At 47.8% G+C, this 22,630-nt stretch overlaps 1 non-coding gene and 1 pseudogene across 2 annotated transcripts; one reads left to right on the top strand and one right to left on the bottom strand.

The window, feature by feature from the left end:
- Positions 1–8,167: 8,167 nt before the first annotated feature.
- Positions 8,168–8,564, bottom strand: LOC110307222 (annotated as a pseudogene). Its single transcript, XR_002379366.2, has one exon. The product of XR_002379366.2 is annotated as a metallothionein-1 pseudogene (transcript).
- Positions 8,565–20,862: 12,298 nt separating this feature from the next.
- Positions 20,863–20,964, top strand: LOC115032906. Its single transcript, XR_003838553.1, has one exon. It is a non-coding gene; the product is annotated as a U6 spliceosomal RNA (small nuclear RNA).
- Positions 20,965–22,630: the final 1,666 nt, after the last annotated feature.

The raw sequence follows: 22,630 nt of genomic DNA, 5'->3' as shown, positions 1-22,630 counted from the left end.
AATAAATTTTATGCCTCGGTCTGGCTATTTTTATTATATAATCAGGGAGGAATTGTAGCTTCCCTCAGCTCTGAAGTAGGCTGATCCAGACTTTGACCTTGCTACCACGGAGAAAGAAATTACCTAAGGTGGAGCCTTCCAACCTAGATAGCTCTTTTGTTCTGCCACCTGCCACTGCTCTCTCCAAGACACTGCTACCTGCTGAGAAGCACTTGATACATTCCAGAGGAACATCCTATTCTGCACATCACCTACAGGCTGGCTCCCAACACCAAGAATGGACTGGCGGGGGATGGGCCTTTCCCTTTTATAAGTAGACTCTCATAGTAAACTGGAGAGCCTTGAACAGAATCATGTCTTGGCTCCATTAACCTCTTGCCGTCTAAGTCTCTTTCAGCCCCAGCCTGCCTCCCTGATGTACCTGGTCCTTGTAAGCTGCAGGCCAGCATACAACACCTGCAAAAAAAGGTGCCAAGGGCAAAAACAAAGCCATTGCCTGGGGGACAGATAAAGTGAGGTAAATGTGCAGTCTGTCACGTATGCAGGCAGGGGTAGTCCCAGGGGAATATGGGAGTGGGACACCACAATTTATTGTTGCCTTCACTTACAGATGCAGTCTCCATTTTCTTTCTACTGCTGTGATAAAGACCACGACCAAAAGCAATTTGGAGAAGAGAGGGTTTATGTGTGTAACACATCTGAATCTCTGTCCGTCACAGAAGGAAGCCAAGGCAGGATTCTGGAGGCAAACGCTGATGCAAAGACCACAGGGGAATGCTGCTTACTGGCTTGTTCCTTCTGGCTTGCTTTCTTAAACACCTCAGGACCATCAACAGCTCAGGTGTGGCACAGCCCAGAATAGGCTAGACCTTCCCACATCAATTATTAATTAAAAAAACAAACAACCCCCAAAACAATGTCCCATAGACTTGCCCATAGAGTAATGTGATAGAGGTATTTTCTCAGTTGAGGTTCCCTCTTCCTGGATGATCCTAGCTTGTGTCCAGAGGACAAAAGATGATCAGTAAACAGAGACAGGGATGGAATCCTAGAGTCTGAGATATAAGAAGACAGTGGGTTAAGCATCCTAAATATCTGTCTCTCATCTCATTTCCAGCCAGCACATTACACAGGGAGTAGGAGAGGGTGGGGACTGAGGTCAATCGTTCTGGAGCTAAGACAATTCCGTCTGGCAGGCGGTCAGCGTGGTTCTGAGACCTGGGATGCCTGCATTGCTCCTTATCCTCTTTCATTCTGCGATGTCTGGGGTTGGGCATGTCTTTATTTTTATGTATGTGTTCCATTGTGTGTCTGTGCACCATGCACATGCAGGTACCCATGTAGTTCAGAAGAAAGAGTCAGATCTCCTGGAACTAGAGTTACAAGTGATTGTGGACCACCTGACATGGGTGCTGGGAACCAAATGCAGGTCTACTGCAAGGGTAACCACCCACTGTTAACTAATGAGCCATCCTTCCAGTCCCTCAAACACCATGTCTTCTTCCTCTTCTTCCTCCCCTTCTTCCTCCTCTTCTTTAAGAAAAAAAAAAATTAGGTGTGATGGTGTATGCCTTTAAGCCCAGCACACAGGAAGTAGAGGCAGATGAATCTTTTCGAGTTTGAGGCCAGCCTGATCTATACAGTGAGTACTAGGATAGCCAGGTCTATGTAGAGAAACACCGTCTCAAAAAGCCCCTCCCAACACACCAAAATAAATAAATAGAAACTTTACTTTTATGTGTATGTTGTTGAACTTTTGTGTGTGTCTGTGTACCACCTGTGCACCTGGTTACTCTCAGAGGCCAGAAAATGGTGTCAGATCTCCCAAGATACTAGAGTCATAGAAGATTGTGAGCTGCCATGTGAGTGCTGGGAGTGGAACCCAGGCCCCCTCCCTGTAAGAGCGACCAGTGCTCTTAATCATGGAGCCTTCTCTCCAGCCCCTCTCAAACACTTCTTGAAAGGCTGAGTCAAGTCCGTACGCAGCTGTCAACCTTACAGTCCTCCAGGGGCATGTGGACCGGGAGGGGTTAACTCAGAGCAAACAAACCATTGCCTGCTGGCAGTAGCAGGTCTGCAGTGATTCCTTTTTTACATTATGGAATGCAAGTGCCTTTCTGATTAAGGATATGAATATGGCCTCTCCATCCCTGCCATCCTCATAAACAGCCAAACGGTCATTCAGAGGCGTCAAGGTCAGGACAGGCCTCTTGCAGGCATGCAGACATCCACCTACTCTGTAGACAGAAGGCTCCATCCTCTTGACTCTTTGGGCTCAGATGGCAGTGACTCACTACATGGGCAAGCTTGAAGTCAGAGAAATGGAAAAGACAAAGAAAAAGGAAGAGAGGTGGAACCTGCCTGATCAGGTACAAGCTGCATTTGCCTAATTGTGTCTAGCTGAGCCACTACAGCAAGAACTCCACAACCAATGAGGACATTAAGAATGACAGGCTCAGTCGGGCGTGGTGATGCACGCCTTTAATCCCAGCACTCAGAAGGCAGAGGCAGGCGGATTTCTGAGTTTGAAGCCAGCCTGGTCTACAGAGTGAGTTCCAGGACAGCCAAGGCTACACAGAGAAACTGTGTCTCAAAAAAACCAAAAAAGAAACAAAAAAGAAAAGAAAAGAAAGAAAGAAAGAAAGAAAGAAAGAAAGAAAGAAAGAAAGAAAGAAAGAAAGAAAGAAAGAAAGAAAGAAAGAAAGAAAGAAAAAAGAATGACAGGCTCAGGGCTGAAGAGATGGCTCAGTGGGTAAGAGCACTGACTGCTCTTCCAAAGGTCCTGAGTTCAAGTTCCAGCAACCACATGGTGGCTCACAACCACCCGTAATGAGACCTGACACCTTCTTCTGGTGTGTCTGAAGTCAGCTACATTATTCTTATGTATAATAATAAATAAATCTTTTTTTAAAATGACAGGCTCCACTTCCTGGCAGCTCTCACCTCAGCAACGCACCCACCATCAATACTCAAAACCTCCATATCCCAGGATCCATCTTACCCAACTTATACAATTCTGCATTCCTCATGTCTGTCGCTCTGCATTCTCACCCCAGCACGGGAGGCATCTCACTGGCCAGTGCCCGGGGGAGTGAGCCTCTAAACCCTACAGATTCCTTGGGTTAAAGAGTGTCATTCATGGTGGGCTCTTGGGACCACAGCTAACAGTTACTAACGAGGTAATTTTCTTAGAAAATTAAGCTAACTGGGAACTCAGGGAGAGAACTGGTGACACCAGAAGCCAGTGTGTCATTAGAAGGTTTTTTTTTGGTGTTTGAGCCATAAGAGGTCAAACCAATTTGGAATGTGAGGTAAGGTTGGTAGCTGAGTTCAACAATACCTGTGAGTATGTAATGGAATCTCTGTAAAACCCAGACATCGAGGCTCTGGCCAGAGGTTCAAGCATCCTTGAGTAACAATCGTCTTTGCACATCTCATTCTTTAGTTTAATGAGGCCCTGAGGACAGAAGCTTCCCTTTGGGAGCCTACTCGTTCCTCCCCAGTCTCTTTCCTTGATCAGTTCTAATTTGTACCCATTTGATACAAAACTAAAACCAACCCAAGGGGGGGTAGGGAGAACAAACAAGGCCAGGAGGTGACTTAGTAGGTAAAGGAGTGGCCTTGCAAGCCCAACCACCGAGATTAGTCTCTGGAAAGGGTAATGGTGGAGGGAGAGGACCAGTCCCAGGAGGTGGTTTTCTGACCTCCACTTGCACACAGTAGCATGTACCCACACACCCACATCCTACATCACCACAATAACTAAAGTTAAACTAACCCTTCAGGATAACAGTGCTTTCCTGAGTTCTGTGAATCATTCTAAGGGATTATAGAAACTGAGGGAGTCTGTGGAGACTTTTACAATTAGTCAGCTGGACTAAAGTGACATGGCCTGAGACCTCTGGTGTGGAACTAAGGCCATGGCTGACCCTGTGCGGTCTATCCTTAGCTTTGGGGTTGACTGACTCTAGGTAGCACCTCCTCTCTGGAGGCCTCCTCTTTGCCTCACTCCGAAACAATGCTGACCTCTCTCATTGGTCTCATGCCTCCTGGCTCTTCCTTGCTATATTTTTTCCACCTATTGAGAGAGAAATTGTCTTAACACTCACAGAGCCTGGTACTCCTGGCCTCCTCTGAATAACTCCTGTTACCCTCTGGGTAAAGTCAAAACTGCTCTGCGCAAGAAGAGCTGCCCTCTGACCTTTCTCTTCCTCCAGGCCACCTCAGCCTTGACTCCACTCTTTGCTGGTAGTTTCCTGAACCTTGTTGATTGATACAACATAGGTCCTAGCTCCACTTTGACCTTCAAAATTTAGCAACAGGCTTCACTTCCTCCAGGAAGTTTATCTTTAACCCTTTCCCTATGAGTCAGGACCAACCTAAAGTCACTTCCCTTGCCCCAGCTCCTCCAACCCCCAACTATTCTTGTATCCAGTGATGGAATTTTTGTTTGCCCTTAGATGGCTGAACTGTGGGCTTCTCAAGGGCAAGGGTGCTATCATCCAACCTTGTGATTTCACCCGGACACGTTCAAGAAGTGGACGGACCCATGAGTCATCCTCTCTTAAGGATCCTCCATGATTCAGTTTCTTTCTTAACAAAGTAAGATTTACAAATGTTTATCACATGGATTATTGCCAGTACCCTCTGGGACATAGGTCAAGTTAACATCGCACGAAGAAGACACAGACTCCCACCCACACCTGTCCCTTTGATTCATCATGTGACATTTATCATCACCTGTGTCCTGTGAAGAAGATTCACTATGGGGATATTAGATTATATTAGCTCATTGTAACCAAAGCAATTAAAATAGAGAAGAGGACAGCCCTGGCTGAGAGTTGGCTCTGGGATAAAGGTACCTGCTATCAATCCCCAGGATGCACAAGGTCAAAGGAGAGAGCCAACTCCCTACAGGTTGTCTCAGAACCTCTAAAAAGATGGCATGGCATGGCACCTGGTGCATATGGGGATCTTCATACACAGAGACACATACACTCACAGACACACAGATACACACACTCTCTCACACATACAGACACACATTCTCTTACAGAGACACACACAGATATACACATTCTCTCACATACACACACACTCTCTCACACACAGAAACACACTCACAAACACACACACACAGACATACACACACAGACACACACACACACACTCTTACAGAGACACACTCACAGACACACACTCTCACACACACTCACAGACACACACACTCATACACACACACACACACTCTCACACACACAGACACATGTAGACATACACACATACACAGACAGACATACATACAGACACACATACACATAGACACACATATACACAGACACACTCTCACACACAGATACACACGCACACATTGTCTTACAGAGGCACACTTACAGACACACACTTTCACACACACACAGACATACACACTTACAAATATACACACACATACACACACACACTCCACGCAAAATGTTTCTAAAAATAAAGCAAGATGACTAGCTGGTAAATTTAAATGTAAAAGACGAAGTTCAGAGTGCTTTCAAGTTGACTAACACATTCACATGCCAGAAAAGATGTTCTAGCTCGGGGGAACCCTCTGACCTCGCTGATGAACCTCCTCATCTGGTTGTGCTTCAGCATCCTCTGTGATAAATGGTGACGTGACAGGAAGCAATGCTTCCCTGAGCCCCGAGAGTCCCGAGAGCCCACCACAGCTGAGGGGTGGGGACTGGGGCCATAGGTGCTGTCAGCTGGGTAGGAGAGCTGACTCTGGTGACCCCATGTATGGCTGGCAAGTGACCTGAGAGGGTAGTCATTGTTGGAGTGAGGCCTTCCATTTCTGAAGTCTGGGGCCAACTGCAGGCAGATAGTGTCAGGATTGGATTAAATTGCCTGACATTAAATTGGTGTCAAGAATTGATTGTTGGTGAGAACAGACACAACTCAGGGGAGTAGGTAAGCTGAGCTGTGACTCACAGAGACCGTGCAGAGTAAAGCGGACTCGACCTCTATGTCGAATATGGCTTCATAGCTGCTCAGCTTGTTAAGGAGTTGCCTGGCTCTCAGTAGGTGCCGTGCTCAGGATGAAAACTCGTGGAGCCACTTCTATTAAGAGACTGGAGCATCTGAATCCGTGACAAACCTCAGCGTGGCTGCTGATGCCTGAAGCTCTTCATAAACTCTTAAGCACTTAACAAAAATTGTTAAGAAATTTGTTTGGTTAGTTTTCGGCTTTGTTTCACTTTAGTAGAAAATGTCTAAGAGACAATAACAGCAGGCAAGTGCTTAACATGCTCTAAATGGCAGGCTTGTCTGTAGCCCGATCGTAAGGTGGCACTTTCTTAATTGAGGTTACCTCCTTTCAGATGACTTTAGCCTGTGTTAAGTTGACATAAAACTAACCAGCACACTGCAAACATGAGGGCCCGTGTTCAGATTCCCCAGAACCTACATTAGGAGCCAGGCAGGGCTGTATGACTCAGTAATCCCAGTGTTGAAGGACAGGGTCTATAGATCCAGGGGGCTTGCCGGCCAGCCAGTCTAGCTGGACTGGCACGCTTCAGGTTTAGTCAGAGACTGTCTCAAAGAGTAAGGTCCAGTACAGCTGAGGAATGGCCTCCTACTCCAGCCTCTGGCCTCCATACTTGCTGGCACCGGTGAGTCCATACAGTACGTAAAAATTTAATTAATTAAAAAATTAGCAAATAAGCTACTATTGAGGGCTAGAGATGTAGCTCAGTTCGTAGAGTATTTGCCTAATGTGTACCAAGCCCTGGGTTTGGTCCCCAGAACCACATAAAACTGGTTAAAACTGGCTATGGGAGCACATGCCTGAAGCCCCAATACTCCGGAGATGGAGACAGAAAGACCAGGAGTTCAAGGGTCATCCTTAGCTACACAGGGAGTTTGAGGCCAACATGAGCTACATGAGACCCTCTTTTGAAAAGAAACAACAACCCACTATTGGCAAAGGGAACAGTCACAAAAGTACTCAGTGGGCACTTTGCTGTGCTGGAAATGCAATTGGAGCTGGCAAGGTTTGCTTTTGTTTCCAGTCAGACAGGGAGACAAAGTATTTTCTCAACTGTACCTGACCTCTCCAGGTAAAAACAATGTGTTGTTGAAATACTCAGAGCCACTGAAATGGCATTTGACCTGGAATTTAAAAAGAAAAAAAAAAAAATCAGGTTCCAATTACAGAGATAGGACAGGAATTCATGGCCTTGTCCCTCAGGCAGGGGGAAGGGGAGGACATGTACGCCGTGGGACTGTCCCTATGGTACAAACAGGAACTTAAAGCAGACGTGGATTTTTCCAACGCTTTGAAATGAGGGAAAGAGGGAGTAGAATCTTTTGTTCCAAAGAGTCACAGATGATCACAGGACAGAACATTAAAAAGATCCAGTGAATTTAAAACAAACAAAGACTGGCCTTGTGGACCCACTGACCTTTCCTTCGTGTTAGTTGGTGTGGGTAGCTCCCTAGAGTCTGAAAACACACAGCCATATGTGCTTGCCCACACATACATGGGCATGCATACACATGTATACGCACATTCACACAAGTACACACCTGTACAAACATACACATACATGAGCATGCTTGCACTTACACACACAGGCAGGCACAGAGGCACACACACACACACACACATGCACAGAAGTGTCCTCAGGGAAAAGTGATAGTCTCATTCTAAGAAGGGAATCATTGGGATAAAGATACAATTCAACCCTGGGTTCAATGTCCAGCACCATAAAACATTTTAAGTAGAGGAAAGCAACTGCTTTATTTGTACAACTGAACAGTTTGAAAAATCTGTTAAGAAATATTACCAGACTATGTTTCTTTTTTTTTTTTTTTTTTGGTTTTTCGAGACAGGGTTTCTCTGTGTAGTCGTGGCTGTCCTGGAACTCACTCTGTAGACCAGGCTGGCCTCGAACTCAGAAATCCGCCTGCCTCTGCCTCCCAAGTGCTGGGATTAAAGGCGTGCGCCACCACGCCCGGCCAGACTATGTTAACAATTAGCAATTAGTGTACAGTAAGAAAAATTCACGTCTGTGCACCTAAAACACTTGAGATCAACAATGATGGCAAACTGGGAAGCACAGTTCTCTGATTTAGAATCTATTCCAATGAAGAGAGCAGGTGGGTTTTNTTTTNTTTNTTTTTTTTTTTTTTTTAGACTCAAACAGGCTTTTATTATTCACATACTCGGTAGAAAACGGGGTTTAGTAAACAGGGTGGAACTGTATGGGAAGACTCTGGGTTGGTCTGATACTATTTACACGTGGTGGCAGCGCTGTTCGTCACATCAGGCACAGCACGTGCACTTGTCCATGGCACCTTTGCAGACACAGCCCTGGGCACATGTGGAGCAGCCCACAGGACAGCAGGAGCAGCAGCTCTTCTTGCAGGAGGTGCACTTGCAGTTCTTGCAGGCGCAGGAGCTGGAGCAATTGCAGGAGCCGCCGGTGGAGCAGGAGCAGTTGGGGTCCATTCGGAGATCTGGTGAAGCTGGAGCTACGGAGTAAGTGACGAGAAGGTAATCAGGCCGTTGAAGTCGTGGTGATGCTTAGAGGATGGCCTGCCCTCTTTATAGTCGTTGGACAGAGTCAGGGCGCAAAGGGTTTGCACCCAGCAGGCGGTTGCTCCAGCCTGCTGCGCATAGTCACGAGCCCTCAGAAGGTGGGTTTACAACACAGCTATTAAAAGTATAAAAACAGAAGCTGGGTATGGTGGCACACATCTTCTATTGTAGCTCTTGGGAGGCAGAGGCAGAGAAATCTCTGTGAAGATAAGGCCAGCCTGGTCTATATAGTGAGTTCCAGGACAGCCATTGGCTCTAGAGAGAGACTTTGCTTCAACACACACACACACACACACACACACACACACACACACACGAAAGAGAGAGGCAGAAAGACAGAGAGACAGCAGAGAGACAGAGAGAATCAGAGAGACACAGAGACAGACAGAGGCAGAGACCCAAACCTCCCTGGTCAATTTGCAAAAGTGAAAAGACTCATAATGAGGCCAATGGAAAGTTAACTCATCAAGTTTTTAGAGGAAAACAACTGATGGATTTAAAAAGAAGTTCAACCCGGTGAACAACCAAGCCCTTGCCACTTCCCTTGTCTGTATCTTTGGCTAGGTATTTTCCAAACCAAATCTGAAGTAAATCAACAACTTAAAAGCTTACCTTCAGCTCTTTAAGCAACACCAAGGTGGGGTGTCTCTCTAAGGAAGGTAATGTCCCCTGTGGTAGTGTCCCGCCACTAACACATCACTGTTGGTGTCTGAGGGTGAACGTTTTGTGCCATTAATGAAGACACACACTGGAATGATTACAAGGTATTACTACTCACCCTTACATGTCTCCCCATTTGGTGTGAATTTCATAAACAGACATGAGAAAAAGAACTTGTGTGCATAGTTTGCAATAAAGAAACACACATAAATATTGCTCCAAGAACATTGTTTTCTGACCCATAATAATCTCTATTTCCCTTACTTTAAAAAAAATTAATTTAGTGAGTGTGTCTGATTGTACATAAGTGCGCACACATGTGCAGTATCTACAGAGCTCAGAAGAGGAAGTGAGATTTCCTGGAACTGGAGTTCCAGGCAGTTGTGAACCATCCATGTGGGCTCTGGGAACCAAACCCAGGCCTGGGCCTTCTCTCCACATCTGCTTTTTTTTTTTTTTTTTTTTTTTTTTTTTTTTTTTTTGGCAAACTGATTTGACCTCTCTCCTTAGGGGGTAGTTTCTCACTTCACTTTGAACCCGAGGTTGTGTGGAGTAGTAGAAGGCGGTGGGCTAATATTATATGGTATTATAAAAATCTGGCTCTGAGATAGTCGAGGTCTGCATTAGTCACTAGGGGGAATTCATTCTTGGATCCAGCCAGCCAGTTAGCAGAGACAGGTGCTAGTCTTTGTACACCCCTGCAATCTGAGTTTCCGTGAGCAGAGCATCTTGGGTGCCCCAGGCTACATATGATAGCAACCCCACCTGTCTTAGTCAGGGTTACCATCGCTGTGATGAAACACCATGACCAAAGCAACTTGGGGAGGAAAGGGTTTATTCAGCTTCCACTTCCACATCAGAGTTAATCATCAAAAGCAGTGATGCAGGAGCTCGCACAGGGTAGGACCCCGGAGGCAGGAGCTGATGCAGAGGCCATAGAGGCGTGCTGCTTACTGGCTTGCTTCCCACGGCTTACTCAGCCTGCATTCTTATAGAACCCAGGACCACCAACCCAGGGATGGAATCACCCGAAATGAGCTGGGCCCTGACTGCCCCATCACTAATGAAGAAAATGCCCTACAGCTGTCTACTACCTTACGGAGGCATTTTCTCAATTAAGAGGACTTCCTCTTTGATGACTCTGGCTTGTATCAAGTTGAGGTAAAAACCAGCCAGGACACAAGCCAACAACACTTGGCACCAAAGAATCCCTGCTGAGCCCTGCCCAGATTCCTAGACCTGCAAAGCTGTGGCTGATGAAACAGCAGCTATTGGGAAACATTAGATGTTGAGAAGGCCTGCTGTGCAAAGTCCTCAGTATGTGGCACTTAGCCTTTCAGCAAATATATGTGCCACATGAAACTTATCACTACAGGGCCTCAAACCCATGGCCCCTCTGCTTCAATCACAGCCTATATGGCCCCCACTGTGTGTGAGTGTGTAGTTCATTGTCATGCAGCCATGGTCAACACCCATTTCCAGAACTTTCTCTCCTCATCTCACACTCTAAACCTATTCAATACCAATTCCTCATCCCTCCTCCCACCACCCCTGACAACTGCTACTTAGCTTCCTGGCTTTATGCATCTGGCCACTCTAGAGACCTCAGGTACCTCTTTGTCCTTTTGTGTACCTTATTTCACCTTGCCTAATGTCTTCAAAGGGAAGCCATGGTATGTGTCTGAATCTCCATCTTTTTAAAGGCTAAACTGTATTTAATTTTGTGTTCCACAGATCTCCCTCCAGGCTGTGCAACAAGCTTTTCTGCTCTGGGCAGGCTACTCCTGGCCATCTCCCCCTCCTCCCAACATGCCTTGCAAATGCCTGCCTCTGAGCTTTGCTTATTCCACTATTCCCCTCTGGAATGTTCTCCACCTTCTCAAGCCCTGCTTGTGTGTTACAGCTCAGCTCAGGCCCAGTTCCCTGCAGGAAGTATTCCCTCTACGACAGTTGTGTCCCTGGAGTGGCTTTCTCTGTCTCTTGGGGCCTCTGTACGTCTTCCATATGTGTTTGTTTCCCAGTCACATGCCAGCTCCTGGGATGAAAACTTGGTGTCACTTCTTGCTCACCTCAGCTGAGCTATGAGACTTTACACAGCCAATGCCTGGTAGGTAAACCCAGACCCCTGGCCTTATATGAATGTTGGGACCTCTTGCCCTCTCTAATCACAAACCAGCTTGTTTAATGGTTACCTTCTTTCTGAATGTGTTCATACATTCCACTGGTGTGCTTTGCCTGGGGAACCTGTTTGCTGAAGTCAAGTCCCCAAGATTCATGGCATGGCAGAAGGTACACTCCCCTCCCCACCTAAACCTGGATCTGGATCTTCCTCACCAGGAAGTAACCCCAGAGCTCTGAGGCTCTTCTTATGAGGGAGCTATAAGAGAAACTCAGAGAAGTAAGATCATCTCCAGCCCTGCCCTCACAACTCCCCCACCCCCCACTGCTTCTCCCAGGCACCGATGGGTCTTCATGGGCTGCCACCATCACCCAATTCCCAAGCCCACACCCTACCACTTGGTCTCAGTTTCATAAGAAAGAAAACCAGGAGTGAGCTTGGCTCCTGGTCACATGACAAGGGGGACATGTTGGGAGCTGGGACAGTCTTGTGTTCAAAGGAAAGAGCCATCTCACGCCTGTTTTGATGGGAACATTTTGCTCTAGTGACCTGAAGTGACTGGACTTTCTTTCCAGTAATATTTTGTCTGATGAACCACAAGGTTGTCAAGTCCCATTCTCAGAGAAGACAGTGGATGGGCTCTAGGAGTCACATTTTCCTTGTTACTGGAAAGTCTACACGATTCTAAGTGGAAGGAATAGCAAATAAACTTATAAAAAATATGAACAAGAGAGCTGGCTCAGCAGTTAAGAGCATTTGACTAGACTTGCAGAGGTCCTGAGTTCAATTCCCAGCAACCACAGGGTGGTTCACAACCATCTGTAATGGGATTTGATGCCGTCTTCTGGTGTGTCTGAAGTCAGCTCAGTATAGTCATATAAAAAATAATAAAAAATATGATCAATACTGATATGTACATAGAAAAATCCATAGCATCCCAACTTCCTCACCTCTCGCCAGCATCCGGAGAAAGAGCTCCAGCCAGGGTGGGATTCTAGCTAGTGGAAAAAAACATCCTCCAGGTATTTCACCTCTAGATTAGACCCTATGGCCCTGATAGATAGTGGCCTGTTTATTCCTGTCACTGTAAATGCCTTGCACAAGAGCAAGTGTCGGCTGCCCCAGGCATCCTCCAGCCTTCAGGGACTTCAGGACCGTATGCTGCAGTCACCCCATGTGTGGAGGTTCAGTCCACTGTGGGCTGTGCTTCTGTCTTGACCTCAGCCCTTCCTTCCAGGAAGCCTTTCTTTGCCCCCTCTCCAGCCTGACGTGTGGGCCTCACTCAAATGATCCTTCGACACGTAGCCAGTGCTCCATGCAGCCCCTCTCCCCCACTCAGGCCTTTCCATCTGGAAGATTAGATCTAAGAAGTGAGGTCATTTGGGCTTAGCCTGACCAGCAGGGACTAGGTCAGAAATGAGCTCTGCATCCCTCCAAGGGACTCTGTCAGGAACTGTCTGTCTCAAGGCAATTTTCAGGAGGAAAAAGGAAGGATTGTTGGAGATAGCAGGAAGTCATGCAAATTGTGTCATGCTTCAGATTTTACAAGCATACATTAAATCAAACCAAAGCCCTGACTATATGCTATATGCTACAGGGAGGGAAAGGAAACACTAGGCACTGTCTCCAAAGAAAACCAGCCACAGTGGTTAGGTCTGGCTGTCTCCAGGCAGAAAATCACCGAGTAGTGTCATCTTGTGTTCAAGAGATTATCCCAGCACTCGGGAGGCAGAGGCAGGTGGATTTCTGAGTTTGAGGCCAGCCTGGTCTACAAAGTGAGTTCCAGGACAGCCAGGGCTATACAGAGAAACCCTGTCTCAAAAAACCGAGAGAGAGAGACAGAGAGAGAGAGAGAGAGAGAGAGAGACAGAGAGAGAGATTAGGACTGGGTTGAGGGATATAGTTCAGTTGGTAGAGGGCTTGTGTAGCAAGCCTGAAGCTGGGTTTAACTCTCAGCACCACATACAAAATAAATAAATAAATAAATAAATAAATAAATAAAAAACAGGCATGATGGCAGAAGACTTATTTTGCAGCTCTTAAGATGTGAAGGCAATGCCAGGCAGTGGTGGTGCATGCCTTTAATCCCAGCACTCGGGAGGCAGAGGCAGGTGGATCTCTGAGTTCGAGGCCAGCCTGGTCTACAGAGTGAGTTCCAGGACAGCCAGGGCTATACAGAGAAACCCTGTCTCAAAAAAACAAAACAAACAAAAAAAACAAAAAAAAACAACAACAAAAAAGAAAAGAAAACAAACAAACAAACCCCCCCTCCCAAAAAAAAGATGTGAAGGCAGGAGCGACAGAAGTTCAAGGTCATTCTTAGCTCTATAGCAAGTTCAAATCTAGCCCAGAGCCAAGGAGACCTTGCCATACAGTGAAGGAAGGAGGGAAGAGGAGGCGGCTATTTAGTCTATAGCCTCTCAGTTCTGGCTGTACTCCCCCAGCTCTTGTCCTGCCCCAGTACAGCTGCTGGCACTATCTATGACCTTGACCCATGATCTTGAAGTTTCAATCATTGGGAAGAAAGGAGATATCAGAAAGGATCTTTATATCCTACTAAAGATTTATTTTATATGTAGGGGTGTTCTGCTGGCATGTATGTCTACGGACCATGTGAGTGCATGGTGCTCATGGAAGACAGAAGGGGTCCTTAGGGTCCCCCTACAACTGGAGTTTCAGATGGTTGTGACCTGCCATGTGGGTAGCTCACATGTACACAGGGTTTCTCTGTGTAGCCCTGGCTGTCCAGAAACTAGCTCTGTAGACCAGGCTGGCCTTGAACTCACAGAGATCCTCTTGCTTCTGCCTCCTGAGTGCTAGGGTCAAAGGCGTGCACCGCCAGTGTCTGGCAGGATGCTCACTTCTTTAGGAATACCAGCTTCCAGATGTGGGATGGTTCATTTTGGCTCAGGTCTCCTTGAACACAACAAAGATTGGAGGCAGTCTTTGCTCAGGGTGTGTTGGCAGATGGGAGGAGAGCCAGGGTGTAAGCTTTGTGACATAGGACACACAAGGAAGCACGGGTGTATGGCAGGCAGCTGGCAGAAGCTGACTGTCTGTCCTAATGCAGACTAGCCTGTGAGGCTCTATCACATGACTCTCAGAATCTCCACCCGTGAGGGCCTCTGTCCCCAAACCTGCTGTTTGAGGAGATCTGTGCATAGGCTCTTGTCACCTGTATATCCCAGTCTTGCTAGTTCTTCAGCTTGGTCTCCAGGGTGCTCTTAAGACTCCTTCACGGTCACAAGACACAGCCTGCTTCGTGCTCGGCTGGAAGGAGCCGAAAGACCTAAGGAGTGGTTTCCCATTCCAGTGTCACTCTAAGTCCAAGGGATAGTGACAGTTGGCAAATAGGCCTTTGTGATCTCCAAGGTGTTCACGTGTTGGACCTTGAAGGACAGAAACCCATAGAGAAGGTGAGGCTGTGAGGGGGCAGTGGAAGGGTGGCTGATGCCATCAGGAACAGCTCAAGGCTTGTCTCCTTGAGACAGGGTTTCTCTGTATGTCCGTGGCTGTCCTGGAACTCACTCTGTAGACCAGGCTGGCCTCGAACTCAGAGATCCGCCTGCCTCTGTTTCCCAAGTGCTGGGATTAAAGGCATGTGCCACCACTGCCCGGCAGGTCACTGCTCTTAAACACCAAGTCATAGGTCATTTCTCCATGGGAGCTCCACTCTGCATAGGTCCCATTCTGGCCCTGTCGGTTCTACAACGCTCATAACCCTGGAGGCACACAAAAGCACACATTGTTTCAGGCGCCATACCTGGAATGAAAACTCCCTTTTGTCCTACCAGACCCCATAGCTCTCTGGACTCTCCTGCTGCAAAGGTGGGGTGTGGAAACTAGAAACTCTAGTCACTGCTATGAGGTTGCCCCCAAGCATGAAGGGCTGGGGCCTGCTAGGGATGCAGCAGGGCCATCAGACTCTCAGGTGGGCTCCACTTTCAGGTGACCTGCCCAGGCTCTGCTGGCTTTTTCCATATTTACCCGTGAACTTTCCTTTAAACAATCAAGAGGAAATACGCTCGCCCCAGATGGCCAGGATACACGTGTCTGAAGCTTTTTTTCCAGGGAGGGAGCCCCTAGGCCAGGGGAGCTGGTCACAGGAAGGAAACCTAACCCTTGCCATCAAGGAAGCAATAATCCCACCTCGCTTTCAGGCCCTGAAAGAGAGGCATGGCAGGCAGCAGGCCACGTCTGCAAACCATGAACACTGAGTCCCTCGGGATACAACCCTTCTATGAACCAGCAAGTAAGTCTTGTTGGACTCCTCAGGGGCCTTTGGGCTCCCACAGCCTCGCTCCCTTGGATTTCTCCTCTCTAGAACATTCTTTTTCAGCCCGATTTACAGGGTGGAACTTCAGCTTCACAGGACCAGTCCTTTCTTTGCCCTTGACCCTTGAGGGATCAAAGCGGGGCAGCAACAAATGCCACAGGAACCTGTAAGGGTGTGGACAGGGTAGAGTGCTCTGATTAGGGTCTCTAGAATGCTGGTGGGCTCACTGTCACTGCTGTAATGGGTCTCTAACAATGGATGGCTTGGACACCAGCTTATTATGGTGCTAGAAGCCAGACTCTGATGTGGCAGGGCAGGCACTTTCTCGGACCAGCAGGAAGGATCTGCTCCAGCTCTCTCCGGGTGTGATGTGATGACTCAAGCTTATGGATTTCTTGTTCTGGTTTCTGCTACCATCTATATGGGACCAGCAGGAAGGGTCTGTCCCAGCTCTCTCCGGGTGTGATGCGATGACTCAAGCTTATGGATTACTTGTTCTGGTTTCTGCTACCATCTATATGGTATCCTCCGTGTGTGTGTGTGTGTGTGTGTGTGTGTGTGTGTATCTGGATTCAAATTTTACTTCCTTTGTGATACCAGGCACATGGGGTTGTAGTTCATCTTAATCACAGAATCTTGATTTGACTGTCTCTGTAAAGGTCCAGTTGCTGTTAGCATGATATATGATAGAGAAGAATTCAGATTTACATACAACCGACCAGGACCAATCCATCCAGATACTGCACTGCAGACATTGCTCACTATAGATGCAGAAGAGTTGGGTGGGCTTGACTCTGACATTGCCCCTTCTATTCCCAGGTTAGTCTTCAAGCCACCCCATTAATTGAGGGAATTTATCTTCCCTGTGAGGCAGGAAGAGAGAACTAGCAACACATGGCTATGAGGCATAAAAATGTTAACTCAAAGCCGGGTGGTGGTGGTGCATGTCTTTGATCCCAGCACTTGGGAGACAGAGGCAGGCAGATTTCTGAGTTCGAGGCCAGCCTGGTCTACAAAGTGAGTTCCAGGACAGCCAAGGCTATACAGAGAAACCCTGTCTCGAAAAAAAAAAAGTTAACTCAATGACTCCCAAACGACCTGTCACTCAGACTACCCTAGGCCACTACAATGATTAAATACCCTCCTCCCGGAAACAATGAAAATCCATCACCTCCAACAGCCAAAGAAGGGTCCACCCTTCAGACTCCGGACCCCAGACTGGGGCTCTTGAGTCACTTGTCCACTCGAGTCCACTCTCATTCTGTGGACTGCGTTCTCTGATTCTATGCCCACCTCTAATAAATCTGCATTTTAGATTCTACTCTGTTCTTGTTGGTTTGCCTGAAATACAAAGAACCTGAACACTGATTGTGAGATACCCTGGGGGGTCCCTCAAGTAACACTAGAAACAGAAAGGGGCTAAGAAGCCTTCTAGTCCACTCCCCAAAAATCTGACTTCCTGTTGCAGCTATAAATGCATGTGCAGGTACAAATTAAATACCAGAACAGGGGACAGTGTCCAGAGTATGTAAATAACTTCTGATGTGTTTTATTAAAAAAAAAAAAAAAGAACAAGGAATATGTTTGGTAGAAGGTTGGTATGGTGAGGTGGAAAGGAGTGCCTCAGTGGGCCCATGCTGAGCCATCCCTCCCCCCCCCAGGTATATGAAAGGTATACTATGGAATAGAGTTTATTTAGGTGGGGGGGGGTTGAGAAGGGAGTAGAGACAGAGAAAGGCAGAGAGAGAGAGAGAGAGAGAGAGAGAGAGAGAGAGAGAAAGGTCTAGAGGAGTAGAGTCTAGCCATGAACACGTGGAGAGAAAGGGAAGAGAAGGAACAAAGACGTAAAAGAGTAGGAGTGAGGAGGGGGCAAGCAGCCCCTTTATGCTGTCAGGCATACCTGACTGTTGCCAGGTAACTGTGGGGTGGAGCCTAGAAGGAATGCTAACAACTTCCATAAGGCAACAACAATAATGAAAATATGGACCACTGGGAAGTGATGGCTCACACATCTTTAATCTTGTCACTGGAGAGGCAGAGGCAAGAGGATCTCTGAATTTTAGGCCAGCCTGGTCTATAGCGTGAGTTCCAGGACAGCTAGGGCTAGACAGAGAAACCCTGTCTTGAAAAAACAAAAGAAACACACAAGTAAGTAAGTAAGTAAATAAATAATAGGACCCAACTGGAAAGCAGGTAAGGTCTTGGAGAGTGGCTGCTGATGGTCCCTTCACACCCAGAAAGAGGTGGAGCAGCAACAGGGAAATGCAAATCAAAGATACAGGAGGGGCCTACAAGGTGACTCAGTGGGTAAAGGGGCTTGCTGTCAAGTGTGTCTTGAGTTCGATCCTCAGGATCCCTAAGGTGAAAAAAGAGAATCAACTCCTTGGAGATGTCTTCTGACCTATATATGGACACACAGACATGCACACTAAATAAATATTTGTTTACAATGATGGGGGAGGCATTGTAACTCCTTACATAGTCGAACAGTGTTCACAACTGCATAATGCATGCTAAACAGCAGGGAGCGAGCCAGTGTCTGCAGTATCAAAGGGACAGATGGGCAGAATGTGGTGTGTTCGAGCAAACCGGATTATTACTCAGCCACAAGAAAGAGGGGCATGCTAGCATGCTACCTGGGAGATCAACCTTGAACACCACATGGTAAGTGAAATGAGCTAGACACAAAAGGTCAGGACTGGACAAGCCCATGGGATGAGGCAACTTCACAGTCAGCAACTAGAGCAAAGGTCGCCAGCAGCTGTCCAGATTAGCAGTCAAGGGGCACAGGGTGTCAGCAGAGCAGTAACGAAGCTTTGGAGCAGTACAGTGGAGATGCCACACAGTGGCACATACTTAGTGCCACTGAATTTCATGTTTAAAAGAGGGTTCAAGTAGGGGCTAGAGACAATGGCTTTGCAGTGAAAGGAGCTTGTGTTCCAGAAGGACCCAAGTTCAGTTCTCATTACCCACATGGGGCAGCTCACAGTTACTGCAAGTAACCCTCTTCTAGCCTCCCCAGGGACCTGCACACACACACACACACACACACGCACACACACGCACACACACACACACACACACACACGCACACATGCGCGCACACACACGCGTGCACACATGCACACACACGCACACACACGCGCACACACGCGCACACACACACACAGAAATTTAGATTTATTTCCATTTCATGTGCATTGGGGTTTTGTACATATATGTCTTTATGTCTGCATGATGGTGTCGGATTCTCTGGAACTGGAGTTACAGACAGTTGTGAGCTGCCATGTGGCTGCTGATAATAGAACCTGGGTCCTCTGGAAGAGCAACCAGTGCTCTAAGTGATGGGCCATCTCTCCAGTCCCATACATATAACATTTAAAAAATCTTTTAAAAAAATGTTTAAAAGGTCATATGACACATACCCCAAATGGTGGTTATTTTGTCAATTTGACAGAGTCTAGAATGTAGGAGAGAGACTTCTGTGTGAGTATGCCTGAGAGAGAGTTTCTAGATGGGATTGTTGAGGTGGGAAGATGCACCCACACTGTGGGCAGCACTATTCCCTGGCTGGGGTCCTGCACTGAATCAAAAGGACAAGGAGAGCTGAGTGCTAGCATCCACCTCTCTGCTTGACTGCAAATGCAATGGGATCTGGTGCCTCGGGAGTACCCCTCCACGATGCACTGACCTCCCTAACAGTGACCCCAATAAACCCTTTCTCAAGTTTTCATCATGATTCACCGTGGGAAGCAGAGCTGGGCCCAGGTGCCAAATGGAGGGGTATGGCAGTGGAGCGGGAGGCTGGCTATGCTGCCTGGCTCTCCCTGGACCTGCAGATGTGACTCCTTCAGGCACTGGCCTTTTGCATGGAAACCACTTAAGAGCCAGGAGGGAAATTCAAGTTGAGTCATTACTGCAGGATGTGCAAAGGCCGTACCGGCAGGACCCCTCCCCTCCCCCAACTTGGCATCCTCAGAGGAAATGATTTTGTTTTGCAGCCTCCCCTGTCACCTATCCTGCTCTTCGGGGACAACTGTATTTCCTATCTTAAGACATTTCCAAATGGGGCGTGCTGGCAAGCACTTCTACAAATACATCCGGGAGGAGCCGGCCACACTCCAGATCTGGGGCCCAGTGCCTCCAGGGCTTCTACAGGAAAAGGCTGCAGCTGGCAGGAAGCCTGGGGTCCCCTAGCTTGCTTCCTGGGCAATTAATTAATAATTAATTAAAATAAAAGGTACCAGAATAGAGCAGATTGGAGGCCACTCAGTCCCCAAAGGGTGCTCACTCCCCTTGCTCCCAGTGAAATCAAGACCCCCGGAGGATCCTGTTGTGTTTGCTTGGGCTTCAGCCTCCTCTTTCTCTTCCCAAGTGCCTAGAAACCCACAGATCCACCCACGGGATTCCCCTGCATGTGCCTTTAGCTCTGAAGGCCTACCAGGAGCAACAGCTTCTGCCCCAAGCCCTGTGGAGTGTTCTCACTGCCCCGCTTCCTCAGCTCCGTTCTCTATCAGCATTTCCCAGTCCACCGATGTCATTGCCTGACTGGGACCCTGGCCGGGAAGGATGAGAATAATATCCAGATGGGCATCCCGTCTCGTTTCCTCCAATATACCCCACTGCTACCTCTGTCCCCCTCAGTTAAACGCAAACCCTGGTATAAACCTGCTCATTGCCCTAGAGTGTGTGTGGTCATCACGGTCCTTGGGGTTCCATGGGTGAGGGCACAGGATGGGATGGCAGTGTTTCCAATGGGATCGCTATGGTTACTGGGAACCCTTGCCTGAATAGTTGGTAGCCCTCACCTAACTCAGACAGGTTGATGGCTTCTGCTCCCCAGAAAGGGGACATGTTCTGTTCCTGGCCTTTGCCCATTATCACCGTGGTCACCTAGTATCACCTGGCCAGGATCCAAACACACACAGTGTTCTGGGAACCTGCCATTGCTGGGGGTGGCTATAGTGAGGGTTAAGTCAAGAGCCAGGCCTGTCAAGAGGGGAGCTGAGATTTTAAAGAGTAAGAGTGGGGTGGGGTGGACCACTCTAGGATGGTGCCCTATGCACTGAATGTGGCCATGAGAACTCCCAGGCTGTGGGCACTCAGAGGAGATGTAGGTACAAACCATAGCAGTCTCATGGTACACACATTCCCCGCCCCTCTCCCTACCTCTTTTAACAGGGAGCTCTGCTTAGTTACATTAAAGGCAATGGCTCTGTGCTCGGCAGCACATATACTAAAATTGGAACAATATAGAGAAGATTAGCATGGCCCCTGCGCAAGGATGACACGCAAATTCGTGAAGCGTTCCATATTTAAAAAAAAAAAAAAAGGCAATGGCTCTTCACTTGTGAAGCCAACCCCTGAGGGGAAATCACATTTTTTCAGCAGAAATGTCTTCAGTGACTCTTCAAAAAGTGTCTTATTCTCATTCCCTTCATGGTGAGAAGCTCACAGGACTGGAACAATCCAGGCTTGAGACTCTTCACCAGCTAGTGCCCCAATAAAGGGGGCTCTCCCCACATCTGATCTCCCCAGTGAAGTCCCACCCGGGTCAGGCCTCCTGCTACTGCTTCTATTTCTCCCCTCTGCAGGATGTTCTGTTAGGGAGCCCCAGTGTTCTGTGCTGGCCTCAGCTAGTTCTCTCTGAAGCATACTTCCTCTGGGGGTCCTAGCCACACAAGGGACTTTACTGCCATTGCTCTGTCCAGTCCTCAGGACTTGCCAATTAGCCTCACTGCTTTCAAATCCCGGCTTTGTCATTTATCTGCCAATTCTTTCTTTCTTTCTTTCTTTCTTTCTTTCTTTCTTTCTTTCTTTCTTTCTTTCTTTCTTTCTTTCTTCCTTCCTTCCTTTCTTCTTCCTTCCTTCCTTCCTTCCTTCCTTCCTTCCTTCCTTCCTTCCTTCCTTCCTTCTTTCTTTCTTTTCTTTTCTTTTTTTTTTTTTTTTTTTTTCGAGACAGGGTTCCTCTGTATAGCCCTGGCTGCCCTGGAACTCACTTTGTAGACCAGGCTGGCCTCGAACTCAGAAATCCGCCTGCCTCTGCCTCCCGAGTGCTGGGATTAAAGGCGTGCGCCACCATGCCTGGCCTGCCAATTATTTCTTTGTCCCCCATCAGAATTCAGCCACCTCACAGATGTGCCAGGCAGCATCTCAGTCAACTGGGCTCCAGCTCTATCTACTCTGTCTCTCTGTTTTACCTGTGAAGCCTGAGTTTCTGAATCTCCAACACTTTGTGTCACTTAGATCTTCCCAAGGTGCAGTGGGGACCTTTACTCACTGATCCGTGTCCCTTGGAGTGCTGTAGGCACAGACATACTGGGGTGCTCTACGCCCTTTCAGTGAGCATAGCAGATGTGGCCAAGTTCCACACACATGAGCCCAAGCCCCACTGCTGTTTGCATAGTCCTACAGCCACGGTAAGCAGCCTCTCTGGGTGCTTCGTGAGCTCAGAGCAGCAAACCTGCTTGTGGTGAGTGCTCTGCTGTGGTGAGTGCTCTGCTGTGGTGAGTGCTCTGCTGTGGTGAGTGCTCTACTTATAGTGAGTGCTCCAGACTGGCTTGGGGTCAAGGCTCTAGCTTTTAAGACTTGGGAGGACTCTATGCGGCACCATTAAGTTCAGGTACACAGAATCCATTCCCTAGCAACAAGGTAAGAAAATCTCACTACACACCACACCAGGAGCTGCGTGGGGAGGAGCAGCCCTTGCTTATCTCTGATCCTGACCTCACCATCGTCATCAGTGTCACGAATTAAGAGGGCTGCTCTCTCTCTCTCCTCTCTCTCATTTTTGTTGTTGTTGTTTGTTTGTTTGTTTGTTTGTTTTTTAGACAGGGTTTCTCTGTATAGCCTTGGCTGTCCTGGAACTCACTCTGTAGACCAGGCTGGCCTCGAACTCAGAAATCTGCCTGTCTCTGCCTCCCAAGTGCTGGGATTAAAGGCGTGTGCCACCACTGCCCGGCTCAGAGGACTGCTCTCTAATCTG

This window comes from Mus caroli, chromosome 12, assembly GCF_900094665.2.
Source record: "Mus caroli chromosome 12, CAROLI_EIJ_v1.1, whole genome shotgun sequence".
In the NCBI taxonomy this organism is placed as follows: domain Eukaryota; kingdom Metazoa; phylum Chordata; class Mammalia; order Rodentia; family Muridae; genus Mus; species Mus caroli.
Note: the sequence above shows the minus strand (reverse complement) of the source record. Positions and strands in the feature narration are given on the sequence as shown.